Genomic DNA, 18,162 nt, shown 5'->3' on the forward strand with positions numbered 1-18,162 from the left:
CTGCCGAAACGTTGCAAAGACAATTTCAATCTTACACGGGAAAAGACCCGAATACAACAAAACCAGCATACCTACACCCGTGAAAATCTATATATACATACATATATACATACATACATACATACATACATACATACATACATACAACACATACGTACATATATTTGTAAGCCTGTGTCAGGCCAGTCATTCCTCTGCTCTCTTAACCAGACTCAGAAGCTTTTAAACTTCTAGAATATTCACTACTCTTTGCTACAGTTGTCAATTAAGGTATGCTTGATAGGATTGCAGAGATAATAAACAGCCGTAAAGTCAAGTCATTACTAATAGTTTAATGCCCCTGTAGTAATCATTTCGGCTGCCTCCCATTTTTATCTTATTTCATTTTTTGCAATTTTTCCAGTCTTTTGATTAGATGGGATGGCAAATCTGTCTCGAATATTCCAAGTGCAGTTTTAACATTATCTCTCCATCTCCTGAGCTTTTTTCCCAATTAGTTCGAGCATTGGATGTGCATTTTCACAGCCGTTGCACATTGATTAATGCAATTTCATTCAGTCACTCAGCGTGACTGCAAAATCTCTTTCCTGACCAATGATTAGCAACTCTTAACCTTTTGGTAGTTAGTCCTCGACTTACGACGCTCCAAATTTCTGTGGGTAAGCAAGACGTTTAAGTTGAGTTTTGCTCCGTTTTACGACTTTCCTTGCCACCGTCATAACGGGAATCGCTCCGCTTGCGAAGTTAGTAGTCCGGTTGTTAAGTGAATCCGGCTTCCTGCGTGGACTTTGCTTTTAAGAAGGTCGCAAAAGGGGACACTGCAACTGTCCTAAAGATGAATCTATTGGCATACTTCTGAATTTTGACAGCGTAACCTTGGGGATGCTTCCATGGTCTGAAAAACAGTCCTAATGATGACAGTGTCGTCGTAACTTTGAATGGTCACTAAATGAACTAAGTCAACATTACCTGTGCAGGTAACCCTCGACTTAAACAAGAGTCCGTTTAGTGACCAAAGTCACGACGACACTGAAAAAAAGGTGACTTAATGACCATTTTTCACACTTGCAACCTTTGGTAGCATGCCCATGGTCATGTCATCAAAATTCAGAGGCTGGGCAATTGGTTCACACTTATGACCGTTGCTGTGTCCCAAGGTCACATGATCTCCTTTTGTGACCGTCGGACAAGCAGAAATCAGCGGGGAAGCCAGATTCACTTAACAACCATGTTAGTAACTTATCAACTACCGTGATCCACTTAATAACTATGGCAAAAAAAGGTCGGAAAAACTCACTGAACCAACGTCTCACTTAACAACAGAAATGCTGGGCTCGATTGTGGTCGTACGTCGAGGACTACTGTAACCCCTGAAAGTGCCTGTCTTCTTAGCCCAAGAGCCCTGAGTTTCCCCGTAAGCCTTAGGAGAGGAACTCCGATTATTTTAGAAGTCCAAAGTATATATTGTCTATATAAGTTTGCTGAGATTGTTAACAAAGATGTGAAGGTATTTGATTGTGAATATATTTAGATATGTGGTAATAAATGTTTAAGGGATGCGGTGGCTAAGATGCTGAGCTTGTTGATCAGAAAGGTTGGCAGTTAGGCTGTTCAAATCCCTAGCGCCGCATAATGGAGTGAGCTCCCGTTACGTGTCCCAGCTTCTGCCAACCTAGCAGTTCAAAAGCACATAAAAATGCAAGTAGACAAATAGGAACCACCTTTGGAGGGAAGGGAACAGCGCTCCGTGCGTCTTCGGCTTTGAGTCATGCCAGTCACATGACCATGGAGACGTCTTCGGACAGCGCTGGCTCTTCAGCTTTGAAACGGGGATGAGCACCGCCCCCTGGAGTCGGGAACCACTAGCATAAACGTGCGAGGGGAACCTTTACTTTTACCTTTAATAAGTATTTGGAGTTTTCCATGTTGGGGTTTTGTTTCTACAAAGTGATTTTTTTTTTTAGCCGAATAGAAACATGAAGATGCTGTAAGAATCCAAATTTGATGAAAAATGTTTGCACCGAGACATCAGCTAAAGTGTAAGGCTAATAAAAACCGAATCTCATGAACAGTAGGTAGTATTTCTTGTGCCATAGCAGGTTTCTGTTGGAATTGTAAGGTTTTGATTTAAACTATGTGATTTAAAGCGCATCTATTCACATTTTGGCAATTGGAACTGGAAAATCTTGAATTATTTCAGATATATGCTTTTCAGTGTCCTTGGGGACTGGAGCGAGTTATAAGTAGACCAATAAATAAACTTTACTGAAGCTTTTAACCCTTCAATAACAAGTGTTTACATTGTTGTCACAGCTTTAAAAAAAACTGTTACCCTATCTCTGAAATATCTGCTAGCGCAGATAACAATATATCTAACAACAAATACACAATTTGGGGTTATTTGATTGCTGTAGGCTGTCCAGAGGCCTGTTTTGTGATACGGGTTTATATAAATTGGATTAATAAATAGTAAATAATAGTTTTTTCATTGCTTTTAAGGTTCTAAAAAGAGCATTAAAATACATTTATGAGCCTCTTAAGAGGTGATCCCAGGGACTGGGTAGTGACTAATACCTGTACAGCCTGGGGAAAATTATGGAAGTAATAATAATATTCTTTCTCCTCTGTTGGAACATGTTACTGTGGTGATTCCTGGAGTTTCCTGTCCCCCCTGCAGGCTCCAGATTTAATAACCAGAAGTTTAAGATTCCTTGTGAGGTCATCTGGACAGGTAATCTTTAACTAACAACCACAATTCAGCCTGAATTTTTCTGTTGCTAAGCGAAACAGTTTGTTAAGTGGGCTCTGCACACATTTTACAACCTCTCTTGCCCTGCCCCGGTTCTTAAGCGAATCACCGCAGCTGTTGTTAAGTGAATCCAGTTGTTAAGTGAATCCAGTTTCCCTGCTGACCCTGCCAAAGGAGACCACATGACCCAGGAGAATGCAACTGTCATAAGTACATGCCAGTTGCCAAGCCTCTGAATTTTGATCACGTGATAGTGGGGAATGCTGCAACGGTTCCAAAGTGTGAAAAACAGTTGTAAGACATTTTTCCCACTGCCATTGTAACTTTGAACGGTCACTAAATGAATTGTTGTAAGTGGAGGACTACCTGCTGCAAACTTGGGACAGCCAATGTTTTATGGCTGATGATAATGGTGGTTGTCAGGTGACCATTTTCAACATCTCTGCTGCCCTCCTGCCTAGCAGGGTTTATGCCCCATTTCCCTGGAAATAAGACCTCCCCGGATAATAAGCCCAAGCGGGCTTTTGGGCACATGCGCTGAAATAAGCCCTCCCCCCAAAATATGCCCTCCCCTGAAAATAAGCCCTCCCTGAAAATATTCCAGCACAGCAGCAGCCATCACATTTTATCTAGTTCTACGGAATAAATCAGGGCTCTCCAACCTTGGCCACTTTTAAGACTTGTGGACTTCAACTCCCAGGAAGCTCCTGCTGGCTGAGGAATTCTGGGAGTTGAAGACCACCAGTCTTAAAAGTGGCCAAGGTTGGGGAGCCCTGGAAAAGACTCTTAAGTTTAGAGATGGGCGTCTGGCCCAGGGCTACCCATTCGCCTCCCTGGCTAGTTGCAAAGAACCCCCTGCGCTGACCTTAGAGAAACAACAGGACATCAGTTAGCAAACCAGGATATAAGCGCAGGGACAGGAAGCAAGCGTCCCAAACCAATTCCCAACTTCTTCCACCACAATTCTTACAACGGTTCAAAGTTGCAACCGCCCTGAAAAAAGTGACCTATGACTGTTTTTCATACTTAACGACCATTGCCACATCCCTGAAGTCGCGTGGTCAACATTCAGAGTCTTTGGCAACTGGTTCATCTTTACGACGGGTCGCAACGTCCTGTGTGTGTGTGTGTGTGTGTGTGTGTGTGTCTGTGACGCAATCCCAGTGGTGGGATTCAAATAATTGAACAACCGGTTCTCTGCCCTAACGACCGGCTGGGTGAGCTTGGCCATGCTGGGGGGGGGCAGGGGTTGTGACAGGCAGCACTTGCCCTCCTGCACCCCCCTGGGAGCAAAAATGGCCATGGGGGGGGGCGGTGCACCTCCGGTACCCCATTTTGGGCCTAGTAGGCCTTCCTGCAGCTTTCTGGGAGCAAAAACAGACTGCGGGGGGAGCCCCCATCCTCCGTGCGCCTAGTAGACCTTCCTGTAGTCTCCTGGGAGCAAAAATGGGCCACAGGGGGGGGGCATGCTGCACCCCACCCTGTTTTTGGGCCTAATAGGTCTCCCTGCAGCCTCCTGGGAGCAAAAAGGGTTGCGGGGGGCATGCGTGCCATGCTGCACCCCCTCTCCCCAGTATCCCGTTTTGGGCCTAGTAAGACTCCCTGCACTTAGCTGGGAGCCAAAACAGGGCGTGTGGGGACTTCCGGAAGGGGTGAGGCCAGCCAGCAATTTAACAACTGGTTCGCCTGGCCCGACCCAAACCGGCTGAATCCCATCACTGCGCGATTCCCTTTGGTGACCTTGTGACGAGCAGGGGAAGCCAGATTCACTTAATAACCATGTGACTAATTTAACAACTGCAGTGGTTCGCTTAACGACCGTGGCGAGAAAGACGCAAAATGGGTCAAAACTTTAAAAAGTGTCTTGCTTAGTGACAGAAATTTCGGGCGCTCCATTGTGCTTCTAAATTAAGGACATATGCCCAGTGACGAAAGATATAGAAAATGAAAAAAAACACAAAATAAAGTCAACAAACAGCCGGAGACCAAGCACTGTTTTTGCTCGGGCTGTTTAGAATTATTTTCTAACCCTGCACCGTTCATCTCTTTAAATCAGGAGGGGAAAAAATCTTTAAAATGATGCGTTCCGACTTCCTACGAAGTCTTGGGGCTTCCGTGATGAGATTAGTTTCATTTTAACTAGCCTGATCGAGAGGCATGAATGTAAAAAGATTTCCCCTCCCATATTTATTTTTCTACGCTCATAAAAGTTTGGAATCCGTCAGAACCCGAGGAGAATAAATGGCTTTTTCATTTAAATATAGAACACTTAGAATATCGTTAAAAAATAATTGAGGCGCCAAATTCAGAGGAAATATAACATCAACTTGTACTCGTAAAAAATGTCCTAAGGCAAGAGGCGAGCCGCCTTATATTTTCCAAATATTTAGTCTATAATTCTCGCAGTTCCTTATCTTGTTGGCGAAGGGAAGAATAGAACGATTGTTATGATTTGGAAATTTATTCCCTTTTTTATTGCAAAATTATGCATGCAGGTTCAATTGAATAGGCCTGGCAGTTATAGTTCTCAGTTGGTCGATACAGGAAGTCCTCTACTTACGACCAGAATTGAGCCCAAAATGTATGTTGCTCAGAGAGACCTAGGTTGAGTTTTGCCGCATTTTACGACCTTTCTTGCCATAGTTGTTAACTGAATTACGGCAGTTGTTAAGTTAGCAACACAGTACTGGCTTCCCCCATTGACTTTGCTTGGCGGAAGGTCGCAAATGGGGATCAGTTGACCCCCGGGACACTGCAACCGTCATAAATACGAGTCAGTTGCCAAGTGTCTGAACTAAGATTGGATAGGCATTTGTTGGATAGCCATTTGTCTGAAACCGTATAGGGTTTCCTGCCTAGGCAGGGGGTTGGACTAGAAGACCTCCAAGGTCCCTTCCAACTCTGCTATTGTATTATTGTATTATTATTGTATTAAGATGGTGTTACTAAGTTTGGGTAAAGAAAACAAGAAAGATCAGAGAGCACACAAGACTCCATATTGCTCCACCTCCACCTCCTCGTTCTCCTCCTCCTCTTCTTCACAAATACCACTCCCATCACTGATGATATTATCTAGTTGGGTCATGAAATGTCTGCAAGAAAATAAGCAAGCTCAGAGAGCACCAAGGGCCCTAGAGACATTCCCTTCCCCCTCCCCCTCCCCTCCCCCTCCCCCTCCCCCTCCCCCTCCCCCTCCTCGCAAACCCCACTTCCTTCTATCACTGATGATGTTACCTAGTTGGGTCATGAAACGTCTGCAAGAAAACAAGCAAGCTCAGAGAGCAGCCAGGACGGCTGATACCAATCAGAGAAGCTTGATGTTGGCTTGGTTTCATCTCGTCTTTCCTATTTGGTAGGAAAAAGATGTTCAGGATTTTTTAAAAATGTGACTGGCGCAGGGAGCGTCTGTGCTGCCTACTACAGGTAGGATCCACGTGGAAGGTTGCTGCTTTTAAAGAAAGACTTGGGCGTAGTCCAGCAAGAACTGCCGCATGATCCCATAAATAGCTCTACTCCTCCTTCCAATGACGTACCTGCAATACAGGTACGATAATGCAAACCCCTATATTGTTTGGCCAGGCTTTTCAGGGCCCGTTTTGGGATTTTGGGGGGTTACGGCTCAGGACGTTTTCAAAACCAGCCAAACTGGTTTAATTGAGTCCACACACCACCAAAGAGTTTGGTAATTCAGCTCTTTGAAAGGTCCGTGTGTGTGTGTGTGTGTGTGTGTGGTGGGCTTCAATTTATTTTACTACTGGTTTGCTCGTGCAGGCTTGCGCGCTGGTACGATGCTTCCGGCATGCGCAGATGCGTGCAGACGGAAGCGCCGCTACTACTGGTTCGCCCGATTTGAGCAAACCAGCAGAAACCTACCTCCGGTGTGTGTGTGTTTGTGCATAGATTAGAATAGAGTAGAATCAAATCGAATAGTATGCAGAATAGAGACTAACTTTATTGTCACTTTGAGTGCACATTAATTGCATACATTAAAAATGAAATTTCATTGCATACAGCTCTCAAAGGGTCACCACCTCCAATTTTACACTACATAAACATGACGATATAAATAAATAAATACAAAATTATGTATATACCCTCATGTGACACAGAGGAACAACACAGTCAATCCCCTCCCTATCTCTCCCCCCCTCTCCCCCCTGCCCCCCCACACACGGTGGCTCAGTGGTTAAGATGCTGAACTTGTTGATCAGGAAGGTCAGAAGTTCGGCGGTTCGAATCCCTAGCACCGCATAAAGGACTGAGCTCCCGTTATTTGTCCCAGCTTCTGCCAACCTAGTAGTTCGAAAGCACATAAAAAATGCAAGTAAAAAAATAGGAACCACCTTTGGTGAGAAAGTAACAGCGTTCCGTGCGCCTTTGGCATTTAGTCATGCCAGCCACATGACCACGGAGACATCTTCGGACAGCGCTGGCTCTTCGGCTTTAAAACGGAGATGATCAGCACCCCCTAGAGTCGGGAATGACTGGCAGAGATGTGCAAAGGGAACCTTTACCTTTATATACACTAAAATTTCTTCCTTTTTTTTTTTTGCCATTAATCGTGATAGCTAAAGCACCTTAGCAACCGAGAGGCCAAATTGCAAACCAAAGAAAGTTTGATTTGCCATACGCTCATTAAGCCCCATAGATTTGCCTATTTATTTTCCATGTGGATTTATGGTTATGACTGGTACTGCCATGAAATTAGGGATTAATCCTTATCCCAAATTTGTAGCACAGCAGATCCCAGGAGATCTCAACGGAAGGAAGCCTGGAGATTGAATCTCAGAAAAGTACAGGAGGAAACAATCTTCCCATTTCTGCTGTAAAGTATTTTTTTTTAAAGCTGTTACGTGAGTTCTATGTATAATGTGGACTATTCCTTAGGTATATAAGTGACTCTGCTTCTTGAAATCAGCAGACTGTGGAAGCGCATGGAGAATCTATTAGATTGGATTGGATTGGATTTATTAGATTTATATGCCGCTCTTCTCCCAAGGACTCAGGGCGGCGTACAGCATTAAAAAACACATAGTACAAAAGTTAAAAGGAAATTAGAAACAGTCCAAAAAATTAAGGGAAGGGGGGCTGCTTTGAACTTCAGCAAAACTTTTTCTTGCAAAAAATAATCACACCCTTCCCTTTCCTTCCTTTCCCTTTCTCCTTCCCTTTCTCCTTCCCTTTCTCTTTCCTTTCCTTTTCCTTTCCTTCCCTTCCGTTCCTTTCTCTCTTCCCTTCCTTTCCTTTCTTTCTTCCTTTCCCTTCCTTTCCTTCTTCTTTTCCTTTCTCTCTTCCCTTCCTTTTCTTTCTCTCTTCCTTTCCTTTCCTTTCCCTTCCCTCTTCTTTTCCTTTCCTTTCTTTCCTCCCTTCCCTTCCTTTTTCCCTTTTTCCTTTCCTTCCCCTTCCCCCTCCCCTTCCTTCTTTTCCCATTTCCTTTCCTCCTCTTCCTTTCCCCATTTCCAGGCAGGGTGGCACTTCCCCTTTTATTCCCTTCCGCACCTGCCTCCAGGTTGACGCTCCTCTTTTCCTTTGGGTTCCTCTGGTGGGAGCAGACCCCCTTGTGTTTTCTTGATGGCAGGCAGGGAGGGGCCGGACGATATCAAACAGGCACTGGCGGCACCTGCCTAGGAAACACCTCCCCCCCTCAGGTGGGCCAGTAGAAGCCGAGGCATCCCTTCCCAGCCTGCCTTTTTAAAAAAAACATTTTGAAGCCACTCCTGGTGTGTACTTTCAATTGTGGGTTTCTTGGGGACACGCCCAATGGCAACAGCTGGCTGATTCCGGAACAAAGCACCAGGGCTCCCTGCCTTCAGCAGGTCGGAGCTACTTCTGAGCAGCTCCTTTTCAACGTTTCTAGTCCTCAGTATGGCAACAAGCTCTTGACTTCCCTTCCGGTTTCAGGCAGACGATTTTTTTTTCCTCCCTCCCCTTCCTTTCTTGAAGTCTCACTTCTCAAAAAAATAATATGTGCAAAAGACAAGACAAGAATAATCCCTGCCTTATTTGCCTCTTGCTTCCAAAAAGAAGGACGCAAGGAAAGGAAAAATTATTAAAAACAAAACAACAATCTTCTCTTTATAAAAACAGGAGAGACATAAGAATTATTCCCCCCCCCCCCCGGCTGCTCTTTCCTGGAAAGTCCAGCATGTGTGTAAGAACTACAAAGCCCATCTCTCACCCTTGCTACCCATCCCTCACCCCCCCACCCCCCCTTTGATTCCGTTTAATCGAAGCCAATCCTATTCCGATTCATTCCCAACTCCCGTTTGAAAATAATAATTAAAAAAAACAGTTCAACTGGCTTGGAGCACGCAAGGATTGCCCGATTGATCATTAACTTCCTTAGACATCTGGTTGCTTCGTTTATTTGAGCCAGGTGAGATTCGTGCAAGGGATCTGAAAAAAATAAAATAAAAATTAATAAATGCACCACCACCACAGTCTTCCTGGCTTTATTTCAAATTTTTTTTTTTTGGGGGTGGTGGTGGTCCACTTGCCGAGTGTGTAAAGCCTTGTGTGCGTTCCACTTTTCTGTTCAGCAGTTGTCCCGGCCTTTGCTCTCTTTGCTAGCTAAGGTGTGGCTGTCTGATTAAACGAAGGTGGTTCTCTCCCTCCCCTCCTTCTTACCTGGAAGATTTGCATGTTTGACCTGGCGGGGTAATTGGGCTGGCAGCAGCCTAGGCGTGCCCAAAGTCTTAGTTTCACGTATGACTCACAAGCTGCAACACACAGGCACCCACTTCCCCAATCCGCAGAAGCCATTTTAAACTGCACACACACACACACACAAACACACACACACACACACACACACACACACACCAGTGCTTGGTTTTGTAGGTACCGTCCTAACTTTTGGGGATCCCCACCAAGCCACGTCGAGCAAGGTAACTGCAATTTCAGTGAAATTTCTAGAACTTTTGCGGATGGATTCTGGGGGGAGGATTATTTCCACGCTGAGTTTTTATTTTTTATTTTAAAACACACACGCACACACACGCTGGTGTGTGCTTTTTTGGCGTCCCGGGCTTAGTTGCATTTTAAGAAGCGATACGAGAACAGAGAACATTTTCTGGAGTATGTTTCAATGTCTCTTTTTAAATTTTTCCTTCGCCTTCCAATGTTTTGTTTGGGAGCGTCGAGAGAGAAAAAATTTAAAAAAGAAAAAAGCTGAGTTAATTCCGTTTTTTTTTAAAAAAAAAAAGAATGAAAACAGGTTTAGGAGGCTCGTTCAGTTTAACTCATCACCGGCATTACTCAAACATAAATGTGTATTATTCGGCTTTTTGAAGGCGAAGAAGGAAACAGATGAAAGTGGAATAAAGTCAGCGCTACGAAATACAAACATTTTAAGCATTTAGGCATAGGTTTACCTTTCTCAACGGGATATAAAGCATATTCCTGGCGTGTCGCGGTTTCAAAGCGTGGAATAGACGGGCTTGTTAAAAAAACAACAACTTCTGCTGGCCCATCAGTTAAAAATATTTGGATTATTGATGTGAGAATGTGTGTCTTTCTGCCGGACATATTTTCTGTAATTCCTTGTTGTTCATTGTGGTTGACTTATTCCGTATGGCTGCTCTTGCTTCATACCGGCTATGACAATTGCTAGGAGTTGACTTGGAAAGGTTTTGCGGAGATCGTTGCCAAAGGTTTTGAGTTGTGACTTCACTCGTCAAATGCTGTGTGAAGGACTCTGTTTTCGGGTGGGTGGGTGGGGCAGAAGATGGGGGAAGACAAGGGACTTAAAACATCTACCTACCCCCACAAAATGCTCCCTAAATCAGCTTTCACCCACCTGGTCCTCTCTAGATCCAAGATTGCACCTTTCCTTGTTATTAATCTAGTAATTTTTCATGCTGCCTTGAGATAGGATGGGATCTCGTAATGCACTATATTCCAAGGATGCTAGATTGAAGAAGATTGTGATAAAGCAATTGTCGATCTTTTGCGCTCCCTCTTGTTATTTTGTGCCAGCTTTGATGTTTCTTTAACTTTGAGAAAGATTGGCCAGTAATTTAACTTTCTCATGAAAAACAAAGCTTACTCAACTTTAAAAAAACTGTGTTGGATTTCCCAAAATTGAGGTCATGCTGCCAGGGAATAGCTGGCAAGTAATTCTGTCAGCATCTGTGTAAAAAAATGCATTGGCCCTGTTCACTGTACTGTTAGAGCTATTTGCAAGTATTATCCCATTCTAAACACAGTGCATTTCTCTGCCTTAATGCTCTTGAATTGTGGGTTAAAAAAAAAGGTTTTCAGCAGCTTTTAAAAAAAAATACTTTAAGCAGTAGCGTTTCCTAGATTTTGGAGTTTGGCTGGAAAATTATAGAAACTTTCCCATTTAGTTTTTAAATATTGACGTCTTGAAGTCCTCATTCCATTCAGGACTGGAAAATGTATTTATTAACTGGATTGAGAAGCCGGCTATTTTAACAGCAGATTTACCAATAGGGAATCTGTCTCGAAAGTGATTAGATTTTAGAAATAATTCAGGATAGTAGGTGCAGTTGAGCCTGGTGGAGGATGAAGGCTGTTGGGGCATGTCAAAAGTATTTTGTTTTGCATTCCTGCTGCTTAATGATGAATTGAATGACCCTGTGATTGTTTTCTTCTGCTCCTGAAGTCAATGAATGGAAGCCAGATCTGATCCTGAATGCGTTTAATTCTTGTCCCGTAGTGCCTTTATCTTGGAATCAAAAATTTGGGAATTTGCAAAAGGTAATAGATATCATCCTGATTACCTGTAAGACAATTCAGGGTTTATTCAATTTAGGAGCATGGTAACTTTCATTTAGAGTAAGTTATAATGTGATTTAGTCCCTCCATTTCTTTCACTCTGAATTAGTCATTTTTATAGTGAGCAATGTAATTGTTGACAAATAGAAGGTGTTAATTGTGAACTGTTGAAAATGTGTAGTAGAAATGGAAAATGGAATTGCTCTGTTTCTTTGGCCTGGGACACGCACCAACCCAGATTCTTTCTGCTTTTTTTCAAGTGTTCCTTTTAGTGAACTTTTAGATGCTATACAGGTAGCCCTGACTTGACTTACGGCCACAATTGAGCCCCAAAATTTAGGTTGTTGAGCGAGACGTTTGTTAAAGAGAGTTTTGCCTCGTGTTACGACCTTTCTTGCCACCGTTGTTAAGTGAATCGCTGCTGTTGATACGCTAGTAACACGGTCGTTCAGTGAATCCTGCTTCCCCATTTGATTTTGCTTGTCGGAAGGTCGCAAAAGGGGATCACGTGACCTTGGGACACAGCAACGGTCATAAGTGTGAGCCAGTTGCCAAGCACCTGAATTTTGATCACAGGATCGCGGGGAGGCGACAATGGATGCAAGTGTGAAAAATGATCCTAACGGTCCCTTTTGTCAGTGCCGTTTGAGCGGTCACTAAGAGAACAGTTGTAAGTTGAGGACTCCCTGTATTGAAAGGTTTAAAAAGAGCATTATGGACCTTGGAAAGCTGCTGAGATCTTCTGAGGCACAGCAAGCATCGGGTGGAGAATGAGAGTGGCGTGATTCTCACAATGCTTTAGAATTGCTTGGAAGCTCTCAGGCAGATACACTTTGGAGTGGGGTCCTTGGTGCTGGAAGGGAGTAGGATATCTGGAGTAGAGGAGGAGGAGGACTGTGGGTCCTTGGTGCTCTCTGAGCTTGGTGATCTTCTTGTAGACTTTTCATGATCCAACTAGGTAACATCATCAGTGCTAGAAGGAGGAGGAGGGAGAGGAGGAGGAGAAGGAGGAGGAGGAGGAGGAGGACTGTGCAGGCCTTGGTGCTCTCTGAGCTTGGTGGTTTTCTTGCAGACATTTCATAACCAAACTAGGTAATGTTATCAGTGCTAGAAGGAGGAGGAGGGAGAGGAGGAGGGAGAGGACGACGACTGTGGGGTCCTTGATGCTCTCTGAGCTTAATGCTTTTACAGACATTTCATAACCCAAAGTAGGGAACATCATCAGTGCTCGAAGAGAGGGGGGATTTGCAGGGAGGAGGGGGAAGAGGAGGAAGAGGAGGAGGAGGAGGAAGAGGAGGAGGAGGAAGAGGAGGAGGAAGAAGAGGAGTAGGAGGAGGACTGTGATTTCCTTGGTGCTCTCTGAGCTTGGTGCTTTTCTTGCAGACGTCCCATGACCCAAACTAGGGAACATCATCAGTATTAGAAGAGGGGAGGGTTTGCAGAGAGGAGGAGGAGGAAGAGGAGGAGGAGGACTGTGAGGTCCTTGGTGCTCTCTGTGCATAGCTGGTTTCTTGCAGATGTTTCATGACCCCAACTAAGGAGCACCATCGATGCTAGAAGGGAGGAGGTGGAAGAGGAAGAGGGGGAAGAATAGAAGGACTGTGGGGTCCTTAGCGCTCTCCGTGCTTGCCAGACGTTTCGTGACCCAAACGGGGGAACATCACCAGTCCTAGTGACTGGCGTTGACTGGCATTGTTGATGTTCCCTAGATTGAGCAATAAAACATCTGCAAGAAAACAACCAAGCTGAGAGAACATTAAGGACCCTCCTCATTTCAACCCTGAGCTACACATATTCTGCTTTGCTGGCACTTTGGAGAACTGGGTGGGTGGGCCTTGAGAAGAGGGGGTGGCCTGCGTCTTCCTCGCACAAGGTAGGCCAGCAGGAAGAAAACGGTGAAGGCCAGCCGGGTGCCAAAGGGTTTGTAGAGTGCAATGCGGCTGGGACTTTGTTAGTGATGGCCGGTTGAGCCATGAGCCTTGAGGTGACACTCAATGGAAGTACCACTCTGGAGGCAATGATGGCCAGCTGGGACTACTGAAGACTGCTGCAGGAATCAATGAAGAAGGCCACCGTGGAGGATTGAGAAGGGACAGAGGTGGGTGGCCGGTGGACGCGGAAACAACCAAGCTCCGAGCACATGAAGGAACATCTCATTTCAACCCCGAGTTACAAATATTCTCCTTTACTGGCCCTTTGGAGACTCAGGGAGCTGGGCCTTGAGAAGAAGGGGGGACAGGGCATAAAAGTGAGGGCATGAGGCAGAGGAGGGGGTCCCGTACTTCCTGAGAAGAGAGCAAGCAGCAATGGTTTGGATCATGATAGCTTACCAACCTGCTAGTCTTGGGGGTTACAATGCTCTGGACTGCCCCCGCTAAGTGACACATTCATGTTATGAGTGTCTCGCTTAGCCATGGAAGTTCCCATCCCAAAACACGTCATAAGTCGAGGATTGCCTGTGGAGCATGTATGATACACCTCTAGTAATATCTTTCTGTGGAGCAACTTGGCTGTCAACCGCTATTGAGTCTTTGCACCAATGCGATTGGCAAACGATTGTAGAACCGTTGAATTTTCTGATCCTTTCCCCCATTGAGGAGGGTTAAATTTATAACGGGAAAGTTGTCTTTGCTCGACAGTGAATTGTTCATTATAGAATTTTTTATAAAAAACCTAGAATGAATGAAATGATGGCTTAGTGGCTAAGACGCTGAGCTTGTCGAGCAGAAAGGTCGGCAGTTCAGCGGTTCGTATCCCTAGCGCTGCGTAACGGAGTGAGCTCCCATGACTTCTCCCAGCTTCTGCCAACCTAGCATTTCGAAAGCACATAAAAAATGCAAGTAGAAAAATAGGAACCACCTTTGGTGGGAAGGGAACAGCGTTCCCTGCACCTTTGGCGTTGAGTCATGCCGTCCACATGACCACGGAGACGTCTTCAGACAGGGCTGGCTCTTCGGCTGTGAAACGGAAATGAGCACCGCCCCCTGGAGTCAGGAATGACTAGCACATATGTGCAAGGGGAACCTTTGCCTTTTTAAGGTGCCACTCATTCATTTTCTGATCAAAGTCTATTTGGAGTTGACCGCTTGTGGTTTCCTGGATACGTTCATAAAGAGGCAGAGAGGTCAGTTTTGAAGGTCACTGTTTGACACAAGCTTGTTGTGACTTTGGGCCACAGTTATTGTTAGGGGACACAATTGGAGCAGGAAGTCTTGAATTCTTGGAGGAAAGGCGGGATATTAATCTAAAATGACAATTAAGAGGAATAAACACCACCCACTTAATTATCCATCTAATCTGGAAATAACAATTTTAAATTGAAATAGAGTTGATCTTGGTGAGTTCAATTCTCCTCTAAGAATTCAAGATATCAACAGGTTTTCTTGTATAAATTTACTTTTATAATAAATATAAATCCAGACACATAGAGGTCATATTTGAAACATTTGATTTTTGAGGCATGGATTTGAATTTTAATTCGCACTATGGTAGATAAATAGACCAGGCAAAAGTTCCAAGAGTCCATCTAGAATGATATTTCTTTATTAAATTAGTTTGTCCATCTCGTTTCTAGGTGTGCTCTCAATATTTCTCCGAACCTGCAATCTTACAGGGTTGTAATCAGGTTTGTAAGAATAAAACTCAGTGTGGACATTTGAAAAAGCTACAAAATGTACATTGTTAACCATAATTCACCTTAAAATGTTAGAGTTTTTTTCCTTCTATTATTAATCAACTCTGCTCTCCCCTTTTTCGCTTTTAGCTTACAGTACATTTCATCTGCTTAAAAAACCACAAATATAACAAACACTAGAAAATTGGTTTCCCGGAGTATATTTCCATTTGTCTTTCTAATGGAGATGAATCATGAAAGCTGGAGTATATTTTTGTCTGAAATCCCCTCTGAATCACTGTAAATAAAATATAGAGAGAAGAGATGAAAATCTGAGTTTTTATGCATTAGGAGTCTAGATTGTTGTTGTTGTTGTTATTATTATTATTATTATTATTATTATTATTATATATTTGAATTATAGAGTACAAGCTAATATTTGCAGTTATTAACTCTCAGAGCAGCATCTCAAAACTCATCTTAAAAGCACTTGTTTTTTATCTAATTTTGACAGATATCATTTTTTTCAGCATAAGGGGCAGAAAAATGACTTTATTTTCTATTTGTTTTTCTCCCCAAGAATGCCACTGAGTGTTTTATTCAATACTCATGCTAGCTATTGCTACCATCTGAGCCCGCCTGTTGAAATGACCTTTGGTTTGGAAACTGCAGAGACAGTACAGTGTAAATATTAGGGGAAGGTCTTAACTCTCTGGAAGTGGAAGTTGTTTTCATCCGCAGAGAATGAGAGCAAAAGGAAACGTTGATTGTCGATCAACTGGTTGGCGCAAAAAATATTTTTTTTCTGCAAAAAAAGCCCCACCCAAAAATGAGATTGCTTCCAATTGCAAAAATATATATATGTGTGTTTTTTTTTTAATCTCATGGTCTTTAAAACAATCTTTGCTGATGTGGAAGATGGTGGTTTAAAGTTAGCTGGTGGTGTTTTTTTTGTTCTTTTCTCTTGTTGAACCTACAGCTCTCTCTCTCTCTCTCTTTTTTGCAATAAAACTGACTAACCCGGCTGTTTGTTTTTGGAGCCCAGTTTCATTTCTCCTTCCGACGATTTGCAAAAAGTTCTTTCAGCAATCGTTTTTGCAAGACCTACAACTTGGTGACTTCAGCTTCATGTGTTGGAGACACAAGTTGGTAGGAAACAGCAGGTTTTTTTATTGGGCTTTTCCCAAGGCCGGGGAATAAATGCATGGGGAATAATGAAAATGCCCTGCAGATCTGAACTCAGAAGATTTGGAAATATCGTTTTATTTTAACTTAACTATTTTCATTTTATTTTTATATTATATTATTTTTATATTTTATTTTAATACTTTACAAACAAGACTATCAAACAATGTGGTCCAAGTTTTGGAATTGTTCTGTCTCTAAAATAATCTTGTCTTTTTTTATTGTTATACAGGTAGCCATTGACTTATTCATTTAATGATCTAAGTTACAATGGAACTGAGAAATGTAACTTGTGACCATTTTTCAGTTTTGACCTTTATAGCATTCCCATGATCATGTGATCAAAATTCAGAGGCTTGGCAACTGGCATGTACTTAAGATGGTTGCAGCGTCCCGGGGTCACATGACTTTTTGCAACTTTCTGATTAGCCAGAATCTGGCTTCCATGGGGAAGTGTGTTACTAACTTACCCTGCAATGGTTCAGTTCACCACTGTGGCAAGAAAGGTCGTAAAAAGGGGGCAAAACTCACTGAACAAATGTCTCACTTAACAACTGAAATTTTAGGCTCAATGGGCCCATTGGAGCTAAGGAGCCAATAAATATAAATAATTAAATTCTTTTATTAGCTAGTTACTTTTATTAGTGTGCATTGTAACAAATAAACAAAGGGAATGGAGGAGAAATAATGACTCTCTGCCCTAAAACGCATACAACTACTCTTTCGTTATCAAATACTTTGGTTCACATAGAATGATTTCACACGAATGTGCATGGAAGTATATTTTTTAAGCATTTTGGGGAAGTGGGGTAAGGTGAAGAATGACAGGTCCTTTTTGTTTAGAAACAGGCAAAACCCAATTAGCAAGGTTTTGAAAATGGGCAGTGCGTGCTTTTGCAAAGTAACCGAGTTTGTCAAGATGCTGGACAGAAGAGGAGAAAAATAAACTAGCAACTAACTGCAATCTTGAGCATCATTATTCTGCTTGCTTTCTATGTGAAATACCTGGTTATTTGCAGCTTATATGGGACGGCAGCCCAGCAGGTAATAACCTGAATTTTAACAATGTCTATTTATTTATTTCTAAAAGAAAGATTGCAAAATTGAGACATAGCTAGGAACCTACAGCACAGTATGTTTCACATAAGAAATGTTGGTATTTGCAAAAGGGAATTCCTAAAGTCAGGAGCCAGAATAACCTCCGAGTTTAATAAGAAAGATGAATCTTTCTTATTATAAACGCAGCATCCATTTTCTGCCCTCCTGCTCTTTTCAAATTCTTTTTTACTTCGTTCACCCCCGAGTCAACTTTTCCTTGTATTTAATTGAAGTCATAGATTTGACCAAGTTCTAATTCAAACACTGAATTTGCTAGCACAGCAGTCACTTGGGGTAAGCTGTAAATATTTACTGCTTTCTTGGAGCACGTACGAAAAAAAACCCACGCACACCTGAATGCTATTTTAATGAACAATCTACACTGTATAGAAATTGATAATAAAAGGCCTTGGTTTTTTTTTCCCCTAGTGGAAGCACTTGAAATTTGAGATTGTCAAAGGTAGCCAAACTTTATAGTTTAAGAGGCAAATAAAGCCTTTATGGACAGTATTGAATCCTAAACAAAGATGGAGTGGCTTTTTTGAGTTAGGTCCTATGAAATGAAAACTAGCAGTTTTCTGAAAGTTTCAGTTCCTTTAATGTATTTTTCTTTCTGTTTCCCCCGTCGCAATTTACAGAAGTGGCTTTTAGATGTTTAAAGCTCTTCAGCTGGCTGCATATGTGCAGAAACATGATTTACTTTAAGTGTCTTCCTCCTTTTCAACCCTACATGTCAATCTTGGTTACCTAGGATGTTAGGTATCGCATTTTTCGGAGT

The 18,162-nt window shown here is 42.9% G+C and overlaps 1 protein-coding gene across 2 annotated transcripts in view; it reads left to right on the plus strand.

Annotated features, from left to right (window-relative positions):
* Positions 1-18,162, plus strand: part of ELF1 (E74 like ETS transcription factor 1) — a 77,791-nt gene that overhangs the window by 7,903 nt on the left and 51,726 nt on the right. Inside the window, exon 1 of one of the 2 annotated variants that reach the window (XM_081948705.1) lies at positions 9,488-9,636. The exons of the other annotated variant lie outside the window; for it this stretch is intronic. The gene's annotated coding sequence lies outside the window, so the exon portion shown is untranslated. Of the gene's footprint in view, positions 1-9,487; positions 9,637-18,162 lie in introns of those variants that run through there. 2 annotated transcript variants of the gene reach the window in all.

This window comes from Natrix helvetica, assembly GCF_964273705.1.
Source record: "Natrix helvetica genome assembly, chromosome: 3".
NCBI lineage: Eukaryota > Metazoa > Chordata > Lepidosauria > Squamata > Natricidae > Natrix > Natrix helvetica.